Source organism: Rosa chinensis, chromosome 1, assembly GCF_002994745.2.
Source record: "Rosa chinensis cultivar Old Blush chromosome 1, RchiOBHm-V2, whole genome shotgun sequence".
Classification (NCBI taxonomy): Eukaryota; Viridiplantae; Streptophyta; class Magnoliopsida; order Rosales; family Rosaceae; genus Rosa; species Rosa chinensis.
The window spans coordinates 60073591-60088111 of NC_037088.1; positions in this window are offsets into that span (position 1 = coordinate 60073591).

Consider the following 14521-nt stretch of genomic DNA (forward strand, 5'->3'; position numbering starts at 1 on the left):
GAGCTTATTGGAGCCATGAATGTCGCTGAAAAGCATGACAATATCCTTGTGAAGAACTATAATTTGAGACCGTAAAGACAAAACTTATTTCGGAATCCGATTACAGTCGCGCCCCTAAGAGAAGGCGCCAAGAGCTAAACCATAATCTCAGGGATACTTCTGGACGTTCTGGTCCATATAATCGCTCTACTTGGGAATGTAACCGCCAAAATAGGTGAACACGGAACCGAAGAGGTCAACATGGAAAGAGAGAAGGAGGCAATGCCTCTGGCCATGTTGGTGTCGCCACCAATACTAAGAGCCATCTAAATGACATTTTTAAAGGGCCTCAATCAATGGAGTCTAAGCAAAAAGATGTGTGTTCTCGATGTGGAGTGTCCGGTCATTGGGCACACATTTGTCGAGCTCGTGAAGAAATTGTCACCTCCTACAAAGCATATTGTGAAGCAAGAGAACCTCGCTATGTGGAACAAGAAGATCAAGAAGATGATCTAGAGTGAAGGGTTGAAGACTACAAATCAGGCTGGGATTAATTGATCGCCAATTCTGTTTAAGTCTTTATTTTTCCAAGAGATATAATTGGCAATTGTCATTGCCATATACTTGTTTGGACCCAAAATGAGCATTTTGGTCTGACAAGGCGTGTCTTGGAGAAATTGAGCCAATGTTAGTGGCTCAAGCTATATATTGTCGACCAGTTTGAAATATATTATTTAGAGGCTAAATAAAGCCTCTAAATGATAGAAGATTATGCGAGCTGCAAGAAAAGGAAATGATGGAAGCATGGAAATAAAAAAGTCAACTTTAGCACATTTTCCTACTTCGATTAGGAGAAACCGAGCTAAACAAGGAAGAAGGGGCGGAAGACTAACCACATGAAATCCAAATGAGCTAAAACTGTCTAGATTAATTCTAGACATTCCAAGGATCATTTCTTATGAAGAGTTCCAGAGCTAGTTATGAGTGGAAAGCCTTCAAAAAAATCAGTCCAATTTTCTGCATAAGAAAAACTGGAAAACTGGACCTATAAGGAGTCCAGCAGCATTTCCGGCCAAACACATGGAATAAAGCTCTGAAAATTTTCCACAATAATCTACACTCATTTTGGATCATTTGATATGAATAAGTAAAAGGCCCATTATGATTTCTTAGTGGAGATATAATTGAAGGAATAAAGGAGCCGAAAGTGCTTCCTTATCTCCAAAATTCATCATTCCTTATCTCCAATTAGCGTCTCCTTATCTCCTTATCTCCAAAATTCATCATTTTTTATCTCCAATTAGTGCCCCACTATCATTTGTTTAAGGCCAACCACTTTGGCATGGTAGCCTATAAATAGAGGTTACAATGAAACACTTCAACACATAATTCATCACAACAATCTCTAAGATTATCCAAGCCTCTGTAGAGCAACCCTCTCCTTCTCTTACCAATAGTCACACTCCAGTCCTAGTCTCCTCAAGAGCTGACTGTCAGTGCCACCAAACCTTCCAGCCAAGCTAAAATCACGCTTTAGTAAGTTCTCATCACTTCCTAGTAGTTCTCGCTCTGCTCGATCTACAACATCGAGTATCGATTGTGATTCTGAAGAAGCTCAGCAAAAGTCCGCGCCGCTAGGCACAAAGAATCCCACAACGAGGTTGGTGCTTTCCTCGTCCACAATAGCTTGAAAGAAGTCAGGTCAAGGGATACCTCCGATGACCGCACCTGAACGGTATTGGCATGCCCGCGCAAGAAAAGAGACTGTTGACCAGCTTAAGGAAAACTGGAGCCAAACAATACTGTGTAGTAAATACCATTTTGCATTAGCTAGCATTTGGATTAGATTCCCCTAATGGTTAAGAGACAATGATGTACTCCATTGGCTTATGAATAAAATTTCGATTTCTTTTCATTATGACTCCATTTTGATTCTGAGCATATGACTTTGTGACTACGATGGCTGGGCCATCGATATTAATTCTAGGACATGGAATAGCCCAAGTTCTCCTTGCCAAATGGCACCTTGATTACTGTCACAGAACTCTCTACGCTCATAGGGCAAATCGCACCTATGAATAGCCAACGGATTCCATGCGAAAACGCATGTAGAGAACGGAAATGAGTTCCTTTGCAATGTCTCTAATGATTGCGAACAAAGGCGCATCTTAGAGAAGTTTATGTGTCTCTCTAGTGAACTCTATGTCACTATTCAAGCAATTAAATCCAATAAAGTTATGAGAGAAGATTTCTTAGATTTAGACACATATTGGCTTTAACACGACAGGATAGATCATCCTGGTCATGATATGATGATCCCAGTGTTCTAAAAATCGGCCGCCTAGGCTCCAGACGGCGGCTCTTCCACTCGACTAAGGCCAAATCTGAGCTATTGGGCGGGCTGGGAATGGGCGGCCGCCTAGACCGCCCAGACGGGCTACTAGGCGCTTGGGCGATCGGGCTACGCCAGTCTGCTACTGGATTTTTCTGGGCGCCGGCGTGGAATCTCTCCCTTCCCTATCAAATCTTGGAATCCGATAGTCGAGACATCGTCGTTTCTTAGCTTCGTCATCCCTTTGGATCACGACACACATCGATGAATCCCTTTAAAACAGCAGCAACAAGGTTGCTGAGATAATTACAACACCACAACCATAATCAAAGACTTGAAATTTAAACCAAAAACTGAAAAACCATGAATCCCCAAAAGCAACAAGCAATATCAAAAGACAGTAATAGAGGAAAATCGTTGGTGAAGTCCATGACGGCGAGCGAAATTGACGCCTGCGAAGACATTCTGGCACAGACGTAGAGCAGATCTTAAACCCAGCATAGACTTCACCTTTTGATCTCTATTGGACAATTGGGTTTGTTGGGATTTTGATTCTTGAACGAATTGAAAGGTGGAGCATATCTTAGACCCAGCAGCTGTAGCAATGATATTAGAAGTGAAAAGAAGAAATGGTTTCAGACTTTCAGGTTCTCACCTCCGATATGAGCAATGGGCAATTAGAATTAAAGATATATTTTTATATACTATTCATATTATTCTTATTTATGAATTAAAGAAATATTTTTATATAATATTCTTATTTATGAATTATAATAACTCATTATATATCCATGTAAGTCTTTGTATATTCATACATATGTATTAAAAATAAATTATAAATTAAAAAAAATAAAAACCGCCTAGGCCCCTGAGCGCTAGTCTCCTGGCCACCGCCCGACTAGCGCCTAGAGATTATTCGAACCTTGGATGATCCGTCTACTAAAGACTTCACACGGACATCCATTCTCTCAAGCGAAACGAAGCACGAATCAAAAATTGATTCCTGGACTAAGTATGGCAGCCGCTGCTGCCTAGGACACCGCCACCTTTCGCCACCAGCCTAGGGTTGACACAGTCCCTATCCATGACGCCATGGATAGCGTCCATCATGATGATGGCGCCCCAGGTGATGTTGCAATCATCAACTTTGCTTCAAATAACGTTTCAGACGCTCATGCCCAACCAAAATCTTTATTGGTTACTTCTAAAGCCTCTCACTCGTTTTACAAAGCCCGTTCCTTAGGGAAATTAGGACTGAGACCGTCCTGTGATAAGGATATGAAAATACTCATTCTGTTCTTACATAGAATCTATCGGGATTCTGTGGACTAATTCAACCAACCTGTAGACGTTTAAATATCTCATGATGTTGGTTGACACGCAAACACGCTGGTCACGTGTTGTACCATTGTCCACTTGTAATGTTGCTTATGCTACACTCCTAGCACATATCATATGACAACGAGCTCACTCCCCGAATCATCATATTCAATCAATTGGATTTGACTATGCTAGAGAGTTTACATCGAAGATTTTTTATGGATGTTGCAATGGGATTGATGTTGGACATCATATTCTCATGCACACACCCAAATGGTCTCGCGGAAATGACTACGATGGTAGTCCAGATATTGGTAATGCGCACCAATCTCCTTATATCCGCTTGGGTGATGCAATATCGATGCAGCTATGCTAATTCGTCTACAACCCACTGCCACTCGATCTACCTCTGCGTTACAGCTAGTAACTGAGTACAAATATCGTACTTACGCATATTTAAGAGTGCTAATTGCGCCGCCACAGCGGTCTATGATCGGTCCTTACAGACGAATGGGCAACTCAATTGGATTTGAGGCTCCAAAAATCGTCCGCCACTTAATGCCCTTGCAAGGCAATCTCTTTACCACTAGATTTGTGGATGTCACTTTGATGAGACAGTCTTCCCGTCATTAGGGGGAGATAAGAACACAGATGTTCAACAGGAAAAACATGAATTTTCGCGGCCTGTCCCCACTATGTCTCATCTCGATCCCTGTTAAAGTGACGAGATCACACACATTTGCTGCAAATATGCCTGCAAGGAAGGACGTCCCTACGAGAGGAAATAGGACCACCCTACACGGAGGTAGGCATAGCACCAACGCCAAAGAGAGTGACACTCTGGATTTACAGGCCATGGCTCCAACTAGGATGCGTGGGAGGCCCGTGTGTTCGAATGATACTTTGGCACATTCCAATCCTTTGATCATCAAGACTCAAAATCCGTCTCATGAGAATCTTTCGGGTTAGGGTTATCATTGGGGGACGCCTCAGCATTAGAATCTATTCCTGAGAATATAGAGCTCTATGAAAATTACACTAGTGTATATGAGATGTGGGATAGAAACTCCATCATAATTGATGATGTAGTTGCGCATTTTATTGCTCATGAGTTTGTTGAGTCTGACGATATCGAACCACGCTCCTTTGATGAATGAATGCCAACGTAGAGAAATCTGGCCTAAATGGAAAGATGCGATCCAGGTTAAGATGGATTCTATAACGAAGAGGAAGATTTTTCGAGGTAGTGATTTCAACACCTCCTAACATTAAACCTATTGACTAATGGGTCTTCGTTAGAATGCGTGATGAGAAAAAGTGATGGTAATCTCTTTAGAATGCCAACACCTCCTAACATAAAACCTATTGACTAATGGGTCTTCATTAGAATGCGTGATGTGAAAAAGATATGGTAATCTCGCCTTATGGCGCAAGGCTTCTCACAAAACGCCCTGGAATCGACTACGGTAAGACATATTCTCTCGTAATGGATGTCATTGCACTCCACTACCCTGTTAGTTTGGTAGTTTCTGAATAACTGAACATGCAGCTTGCAAATGTGGTCACTACGTATCTCTATGGGGATCTAGATATGGAATGTAAACGAAGGTTCATGGTGAACTTCATTTACCCAAGTCAAGTGGCTCTAGACCACGGAACGCGTTTACAATAAGGTTGAAAGCTCACTAAGATGACTACTTGATTGGGAGGAGATATGCCCGCGCGTTTTCATAACAAGTTCCGGATTCTATCGCGGTTCATGTTGGACATAATCTTCATTGGAAGCCCTTAAAGAGATAAGGAAAACCGCTGAACACTTGAAATCCGATTTTGAGATGAAGGATTATGGGAGAACACAATTATGTCTTGGTTTGGAACTTGAGCATCGTGTTAATAGATGCTTAGGCATTTTGACAAGGTCAAGCCTTCAAGCACTCTCATGATCGTACGTAGTCTTGATCCTGAAAATGATCCTCTTCGTTCAAAGGATGATGACGAAGATGCGCTAGGGGCGGAAATGCCCTAGTTAAGTACAATAGGCTCATTATTGTACTTAGCTCAATGCACAAAACCAAACATCTCATTTGCAGTGAACTTGTTAGCTAGATATAGCTTTGCACCAATGTGACGCCATTGGATTGGTGTAAAAGATATCTTTCGGTACTTGAGATGTACGATTGATATGAGCTTGTTCTATTCATATAGAAGGATGATGGATTCGGACCCATCACACACTAGGAACGCCGCCAACATTGGCCTGCGTCCACTATCCCCATCCCAAACGACACGTGTTTTGGAAGGTTTTGCTGATGTTGGGTATCTCTCTGACCCACACAAAGGTCATTCCCAAAATGGTTAAGTGTTCACCATGGGTAAAGACCGTGATATCTTGGATGTCTACAGAATAGACCCTAGTCACTATATCTTCGAACAATGCAGAGATCATTGCTCTTCATGAAGTGATTCTTGAATGTATATGGATTGGATCCATAATTATGCATGTTCGAAAAATTGTGGTTTGAAGTCTTCCACATATGAGCCTACGAGCATTTAGGATAATACTGCTTGTTTTGAACAAATGAAGCAAGGCTACATCAAAAGCTACAACACCAAGAATAATCAGCAACAACAGACTATTCTCAAGATCAAGGTGAACTAGGTTCGATCTGAGGACAGTATGGCAGACTTGCTCACTAAGTCATTGCCTAAATTCCACTTTCGAGAAACATGTTGGTAGCATCGTTTGCGGAAGTTATCCGAACTTCCATGACCATAGTCATCAAGGGGAGATGCATACATCAGGGGGAGATGTCTACATGCATGGTCTCGAAACGTGAAAGGTGTGTTGTGCTCTTTTTCCCCTTCGACCGAGGTTATTTTTGTCCCACTGGATTTTTGTTACTCGGCAAGGTTTTTAGCGAGGCAACGAGAGAAGCACCATGTTTGGGCGACACAAGGGGGAGTGTTTAAGTAAATCCTTATTTGTGTGTCTGGCCTAAACTCTAGGTTACTTGGCCTAGTGGTAATATGGTTACATTAGAATGATCTAGATTCATATTCAATGTATGATTACTTTCCTTGTATGATTTGGATTTTATGCATTGTAATCCTCTATATAAAGAAACCCCTATTATCAATGAGAATATACAGCAAATTCCTCTCAATTTCAGTTTCTCTACAATAATATTCTAATTTTTGCTCCCTCAAATAATAATATCTAAACACTTCTCATATTGACGGGACTCAAAATTTACGACATTTTTATGATTTTTCAAGGTTAGAAAATAGTAAAATTGATATAAAAAAATTCTTTCAAGGTTTCATTATTATATCAATTGGAATACATTCTAAAAATGGGGTCGTGACCACTTACCCAATTTTAGCCCAAAAATTGTCCACTTACTCCACCAAGAGTTTTTTGACCTCATTTACCCAATCTAACCTATAGTGACAGTTTTGCCCCCTATTAAACTCTATCCTCTCAGACTCTCTCTCTGCCGCGCCCCACCTCCGGCTTCGCTCTCTCTCTCTCTCTATCTCTCTGTGCCATGGTTACTCCGGCAGCTTCGGGCCACCACCTCCATCAAGTCTCCACCGCCATCAGAGAAGATAGGAGCACTGCATCCGGATTCGACCTCAACCTCCGAGCGCCGCCGTCACCCGAACCATACTCTCTCTCCCCCAGACTCTCTCTCTCTCTCTGCCATGGCTGCTCCGGCGCTCCACCTTCAGATTCTGGCCAACAACTCAATCGATCCGGCGGATTCTGGGCCATCTAGTCTCTGTTTCTCGATCCGGATCTTGGCCGGGTCTTAACTGGGGAACCCACGGCGACGAAGACGTACGGTGGTTGAGGTTGAGGTCGGTGGTCCGGTCCTATCAACCTTGTTTCGCCAACTCTTCCCATCTTGACGAAGACGATGACGATCCGACCAATCCTACACCAGCCTCACACTCGGTGAACCCCGTGAATGAGGAAGGAATTGCAATGTAACTGTGGGGTTTGTTTGATGGTCTACTGGGGGGCAGTAGACACATTATTGGCCCCCAGTAGACTTTGATATGAGGGACAGGGATCACTATAGTGTGGTGTTTTGATAAGTTACCTGTTGTTTTCTGTGTATTAAAGTCAAATTATCTGTGAATCCTACAAAAATGTGCATTTTTGGTGGTCTATTGGGAGGCAGTAGAAACATTGGACTTTGTATTGGGGGGCAATAATATGATTACTGGGGGGCAGTAATATGATTATAAATTGATCTATTGTTCCTGTAGTGTATTCATTTTGGTTTTGGGAGTTCATACAATTCACTGGACGGCAATAATATGATTTTTGGGAGGCAGTAATATGATTACTGGGGGGCAATAATAGCCGGATTCCGTATTCCAGTCATCTGTCGCCGGATTTCGGTTACCGGTTTCCTGAATCCGGTCACCGTTCGCCGGAGTCCGGTCGCCGGAGACCGTGATAGGAGCATTTTAATGTGATATTTTAATAGCTAATTCCTCACATTTTGCTTAGTTAATTCCTTAACTGAATCGATTTTTATTTCAATTTATATTTTTAGGTACATTGGAGTAGATGAAGAAGAAATGAGTGTTACGTCCATAATTACCTAGAAATGATGGAGAAGAATGAAAATGCACTAAAAAGTCAACCTTGAATATTTTCTTACTCCGGCTAGGAGAATCAGAGCCAAGCAAAGAAGAAAGAGCGGCCGCGTGACCAAATGAACTTCAAATGAGCTGAAACCTTCCAGATCCATTCTAGACACCCAAAGGATCATTTCTTATGAAGAGTGCCAGAGAAAAATATGAGTGGAAGGCCTTCAAACAATCAGCCCAATTTTCTACAGAAGCAAAACCGGAAAACTGGACCTGTAAGATGTCCAGCAGCATTTTCAGCCCAACCACATGGAATAAAGCTCTGAAAATTTGTCAGGATGATCCACACTCATAGTGGAACATTTTTTATGAAGAAGTCGAAGGCTCATTCTGAATTTTTGATGGAGAAATAATTGAAGGAATAAAGGGGAAGAAACTGACCTGAAAACAGCTCAACACCACATATTCATGTTTCCCACCCATATGAAGAAAGCATTTCTTTTTCCTTGGATACATTTTTTCTACCCTAAAAGATCATCATCACTTCCACATTTCTTCACCTTCATGCTTTGCTTTCATCATTACCTCATCTTTTACATATTTTACAAACCACTTTCATACTCCACTTTCATTATTTTTCTTCATCTCATCATTTCACTCTTCTTTTTCTTCCCTATTTAAACACATTCTCCTCTCACTCTCAATCATCAATTCCTTCATCCATCTCATCTTCTTTGTCTCTCCATTTCCTCTCCATTTTCCTTAGTTTTCATTTTCCCACCAATTCCTTCATCCATCTCATCTTCTTTATCTCACCATTTCCTCTCCATTTTCCTTAGTCACACATTCCTTCATCCATCTCATCTTCTTTGTCTCTCCATTTCCTTTCCATTTTCCCACACATTCCTTCATCCATTTCATCTCCTTGTCTCACCATTTCCTCTCCATTTTCCTTAGAGACCAATTCCTTCATCCATCTCATCTTCTTTGTCTCACCATTTCCTCTCCATTTTCCTTAGTTTCCATTTTCCCACAAAAATTCCTTCATCCATCTCATCTTCTTTGTCTCTCCATTTCCTCTCCATATTTCTTTTTCATTCTCTAGTTTTCTTGTTCCATTCTCTAGTTGCAAAGTTCTGCGTTTTCAAGCAATGAGAGGAAGAAGAAGAAGGAGCCGTGAAGATCATATCCTCCATCATCCACCTTGAAGGCTTGCTTCCAAGATTCAAGATCCAACCATCTAGCTCTCCATCTCCATCTTCCCTCACGGTGTAATTCATTCTTTTTCCTTGTAATGATATTTTGTTTTCCTTGTTTGAATTTTTGGTTTCCTTGTTTGATTTCGTATGAACTTGTTTCTAGTTAACAATAATGTTTAGGGCAAAGTTTAAGCCCAATTTCTATGTTTAAATAAAGTTTTCGAATTCTATAATTGTGATTCTAAGTTGCTTATGTGAGTTTGTTCGATTAAATTTGCTTTACAGAAAACTTTTATATGTTTATCTTATTTGGGTCGACACTTATAGGATTTGCATGTAATTGGTGCTAGGTTTAAGAACATGAAATCGACTTTTCGTTTTGTGTAACTTGAATCAAAAGTAGTAAAGGTTCTGGACAAGAATCGAATTTAATTGAAGAGGATTGCAATTAGGTGGACTTTTCCATAACTAAGTTGTACACTTGAGTTGATAGCCTTTCTCTATGTCTAATGCGTTGAACATGTCATGATTGACTAGCTTTCTAGGGCTTGATTGCATGTTTGATAGGATTAATCTAGGTGCTTTCGCTTAGGTTAATTAGCATTGAAAAGTAAAATATGGGAAATCATTTGCTTTCGAATGTTTCACATGATCAACTCCTCTCTCATGACTTGGAAGAACAATTATAGGGTTTGAATCGAATTTGATTACATGGAATTGATTTTGATCTTTGTTCCTTGCGATCCACCCTTGTATATATGTTTTTACATTTTCTTTATTTTATTTATCTTAATTTTCAATTCTATAATTCTTAAACCCCCTCCCTTTTTATTTTGTTACTTGTATATATTTCTATTCTTTATTTTATTTTTGTAAATAATACTTTATTATTTTAATTCTTTATTTGTTTATACAATTGTATATATTTATATTCTTTATTTTATTTTTGTAAATAATACTTTTCTTTATTTGTTTCACAATTACAAGTGTACCCTCAATCCCCGGATAGAACGATCCCTATTTGCTTATACTACTAACGATATTTCAGGGTTAAATTGTGCGCTTGCCAAGAGCGACGTCAATTTTTGGCGCCGTTGCCGGGGAAAGCATCAATTTTTGGCGCCGTTGCCGGGGATTGAAAAATCACTTGTTAAATTGTGTCATTTATTGTATATATTTGTTGTTTATAAATTGTTTAAAACTTAGTTTAAATATTATTTATATTATTGAACACGAATTTTAATTGTAGGTTGTAAATTGAGAGGAATAGGTGAAGTCTCTTTTGTTAATATTGGCCTAAACCCCTTATTGGTACCTAGCTCAGGTCCCTTAAGGTTGAGGGCGGCCTTTATTAACACTTGTTGAACTGTCTTCAAACTTATGAACTTTTTCATCTTAGTAAGTATAGCCTATGTGAAATGGTGTCTAGGAAGGGGACAACGTTCATGACGGGTTTTTGAATCCAGAAGTGCTTGCAAATGGGCCTAAACCACTATGTGGGAGTAGCTCATGCCAAAATGGATTTTTCCTCTCGTGTTCGTCCTCCCTCACCTGGCCATTTCAGTAAGGTTGCCCAAACGATTTGAAAGGGAGTTTGTGTCTAGGCGACTATACTTGGGCCGCACGTCCACTTGATTTACCGCTTGGAATTTGATTCGATATCAATAATGTTTATAACAAAAGAAATACTTGTGAATACTCTATACGTGTAAATTATTTTGTTGTTTCACACTTTAATACTTGTAAAAATACTTTTCACGTTTTATACTCACTTGTACTTAACTTGTGTCTTTTGTACAATATACTTGTTAATTTTACTTGTAGTTTGTAATTAATAGTTATACTTGTTTTTATTTTGTATTTCTTTGTTAATTATAGTTACTAACTTTATTTAATGTAGGTACCGTCTGGCTGCAAGACGTAAAATACAAGCGCTACTTGGGAGGCAACCCAATTCAGAATATAATCAGATTTGCTTTCTCTTTCCCTATTTCTTTTTATTTTTCAATTTTTCTCTATTGTTTTTATTTTAGGATTTGTTTTCGTAAATGTCTTCTATCTATGCTTACTTATTTCATTGCATGCTTTTAATTGATTACATTGAAGATAATGCAATATTTAAGTGTGGGGGAAGAGATTTGTATTTTGTCTTTCATTTTGAGTACTATATATATTTTTGTCTTTTATTTTTGAGTCCTTTATAAAAAAAAAAAAAATAAAAAACAAAAAAAAACTGCATTTATTCAGTCTTCTTAATCAGCTATTTACAAAAAAAAAATGTAAAAATTTAAAAAAATATATATAAAAAAAAAAAAAATTATACACTATACTGAGCCATGTCTGCATCTCCGTAGGACTTTGCTTCAAGGACAACAGAACCATACCAAGGACATTGCAGAGCTCAAGAAGCAAATGGGACAAGTGGTGGACTTCATGACCAAGTTTCATGAGAGTGGTAAGCTTCCAAGCAATACAATTCCAAACCCAAAGAGAGGCTTTGAAGGTTCCACCAATTGAGGACAAGAGGAAACCACGTCTAGGCTGAGAAGACGTTAAAACCAAGCGCTACTTGGGAGGCAACCCATGCAAATCAGATTTGCTTTCTTTATCCTTATCTTTTATTTTTCGTTTTTACTTATTTGTACTTAGTATTATTTTCGTAAATTTCATCCCTATATGCTTAAGTGTTTCATTGCATGCTTATTCTTGAATACATTGAGGACAATGCAATATTTAAGTGTGGGAGAAGGGATTTACACTTTTATCTTGAGTCATATATATTGAAAAAATACAACAAAAATTGAAAAATGTCAAAAAAAAATTTAAAAAAATTTTGGTTACTTTTGTTTTTGTTTTTGAGTCTTAGGATGCTCCTAACGTCTAGGATGAACATGTCTCTGAATTCATGGCTGAAGGTTTTCACAATCGAAATAGGACTTAATTGAATTCTGTGGTTAATCGACATTGTGATGTTTGTATGAAGATTTGAGATAGGATTGTAACTTGGTTCATTAAGCATGCTAGGATTAAGTCTGATTCATTTGACCCAAAGTGAGTTTTTGTGCTAAAATACTTTCTTTTCGAGTGCTTATTGATAATTCTAGAATTTCGTGGCTGTATTTGCAAAACCTCATCATTCTTTGGAAATCCAATGATCATGTGCCATAGATTTTAATGGACTAGAGAGTACTAGAACTCGGCTGTTGTGACTGTCAAAGCTTGTATGCCATAATATGCACTGATCCTGGATAGGATAGAAGGCATTAGGGTAACCACGATAGCCAAACAAGCATGTATCCCCAATTGTGCCCGTCGTGGGACTCCTTAGAATGAACCCCTTGGAGCCTACGTTGAAAACCTTTGTTTCATCACCCTCACTACCCTACCATGAGCTTAGTACAGGATATCTGTACCCTTGTCTTAGGGACTTAGTAGAGCATGACATAGTATGTAGGGGTGACGATGAAAGACAAGTGTGGGGTGGGGAAAATCCAAGAAGAAAAAAAAAAAGAAAAAATTTTTGCCTTGAAAAAAAGAAAGAAAGAAAAGCGGCAAAAGAGAAGAAAATTTGAAAAGAAAACTCTTGGGAAAATGTTGAAGTGTGGTTTTGGACTTGCAAATTTGTAGAAGGCTCAAATTTGAAAATTATGCCTTTGTCCATTCCCATGTTGGTTAGAGTGAAGGTTTGGCCCAAAACAATGATATTTGGTCTACAAAAATGATAACATAAGGTGGTCCTTTTATGCTCTGCTAGGTCCTTAGGATTTTTTGTATCCTTAATCTTCATTTCGAAAACCCTAGCTTAGCCCCATTACAACCTGTTTTAAATGCTGACTTGATCCTTGAGATGGGCAGTCTTTGGTTAGTGGAGTCAGTTACGCAGTCGAGCTTATGGTTTAGGTCCATTTGTGCACTTAGTCATTTCATGAGGTCTTTAAAAATTCTTCACAAAATGTGTTTATTGATGAAATATGCAAGCTGTTTGTTGCCTTACAATTTGTTCTCTTGCATATACTTGAGTGTGAAGCTTTTAAGCATAGCCATTTCTGAGAGAAAAATCGAGAGTATGCCCTATGAGTTTGGATTGGACTTGTTCGAAACATGCTATCATTCACTGTATAACTTAAGTTCTCCATATCTTGCTTAGTCATATGAATGTCACAGGTTTATTAACCATGGAATTATCTTTGTGATTTTGATTGAGTGTTTAACGTGAAAGCCATGAGTTTGGAGTCTCTGAGACAACAGTTAGGAGCAATAGAGTCATTTACTTGCTTTTTGTCAAGTCTTTGTTCTGTTTTGGATTTTTTTTGTTTTGTTTTGCTAAGGGACTAGCAAAAGCTAAGTGTGGGGGAATTTGATAGGAGCATTTTAATGTGATATTTTAATAGCTAATTCCTCACATTTTGCTTAGTTAATTCCTTAACTGAATCGATTTTTATTTCAATTTATATTTTTAGGTACATTGGAGTAGATGAAGAAGAAATGAGTGTTACGTCCATAATTACCTAGAAATGATGGAGAAGAATGAAAATGCACTAAAAAGTCAACCTTGAATATTTTCTTACTCCGGCTAGGAGAATCAGAGCCAAGCAAAGAAGAAAGAGCGGCCGCGTGACCAAATGAACTTCAAATGAGCTGAAACCTTCCAGATCCATTCTAGACACCCAAAGGATCATTTCTTATGAAGAGTGCCAGAGAAAAATATGAGTGGAAGGCCTTCAAACAATCAGCCCAATTTTCTACAGAAGCAAAACCGGAAAACTGGACCTGTAAGATGTCCAGCAGCATTTTCAGCCCAACCACATGGAATAAAGCTCTGAAAATTTGTCAGGATGATCCACACTCATAGTGGAACATTTTTTATGAAGAAGTCGAAGGCTCATTCTGAATTTTTGATGGAGAAATAATTGAAGGAATAAAGGGGAAGAAACTGACCTGAAAACAGCTCAACACCACATATTCATGTTTCCCACCCATATGAAGAAAGCATTTCTTTTTCCTTGGATACATTTTTTCTACCCTAAAAGATCATCATCACTTCCACATTTCTTCACCTTCATGCTTTGCTTTCATCATTACCTCA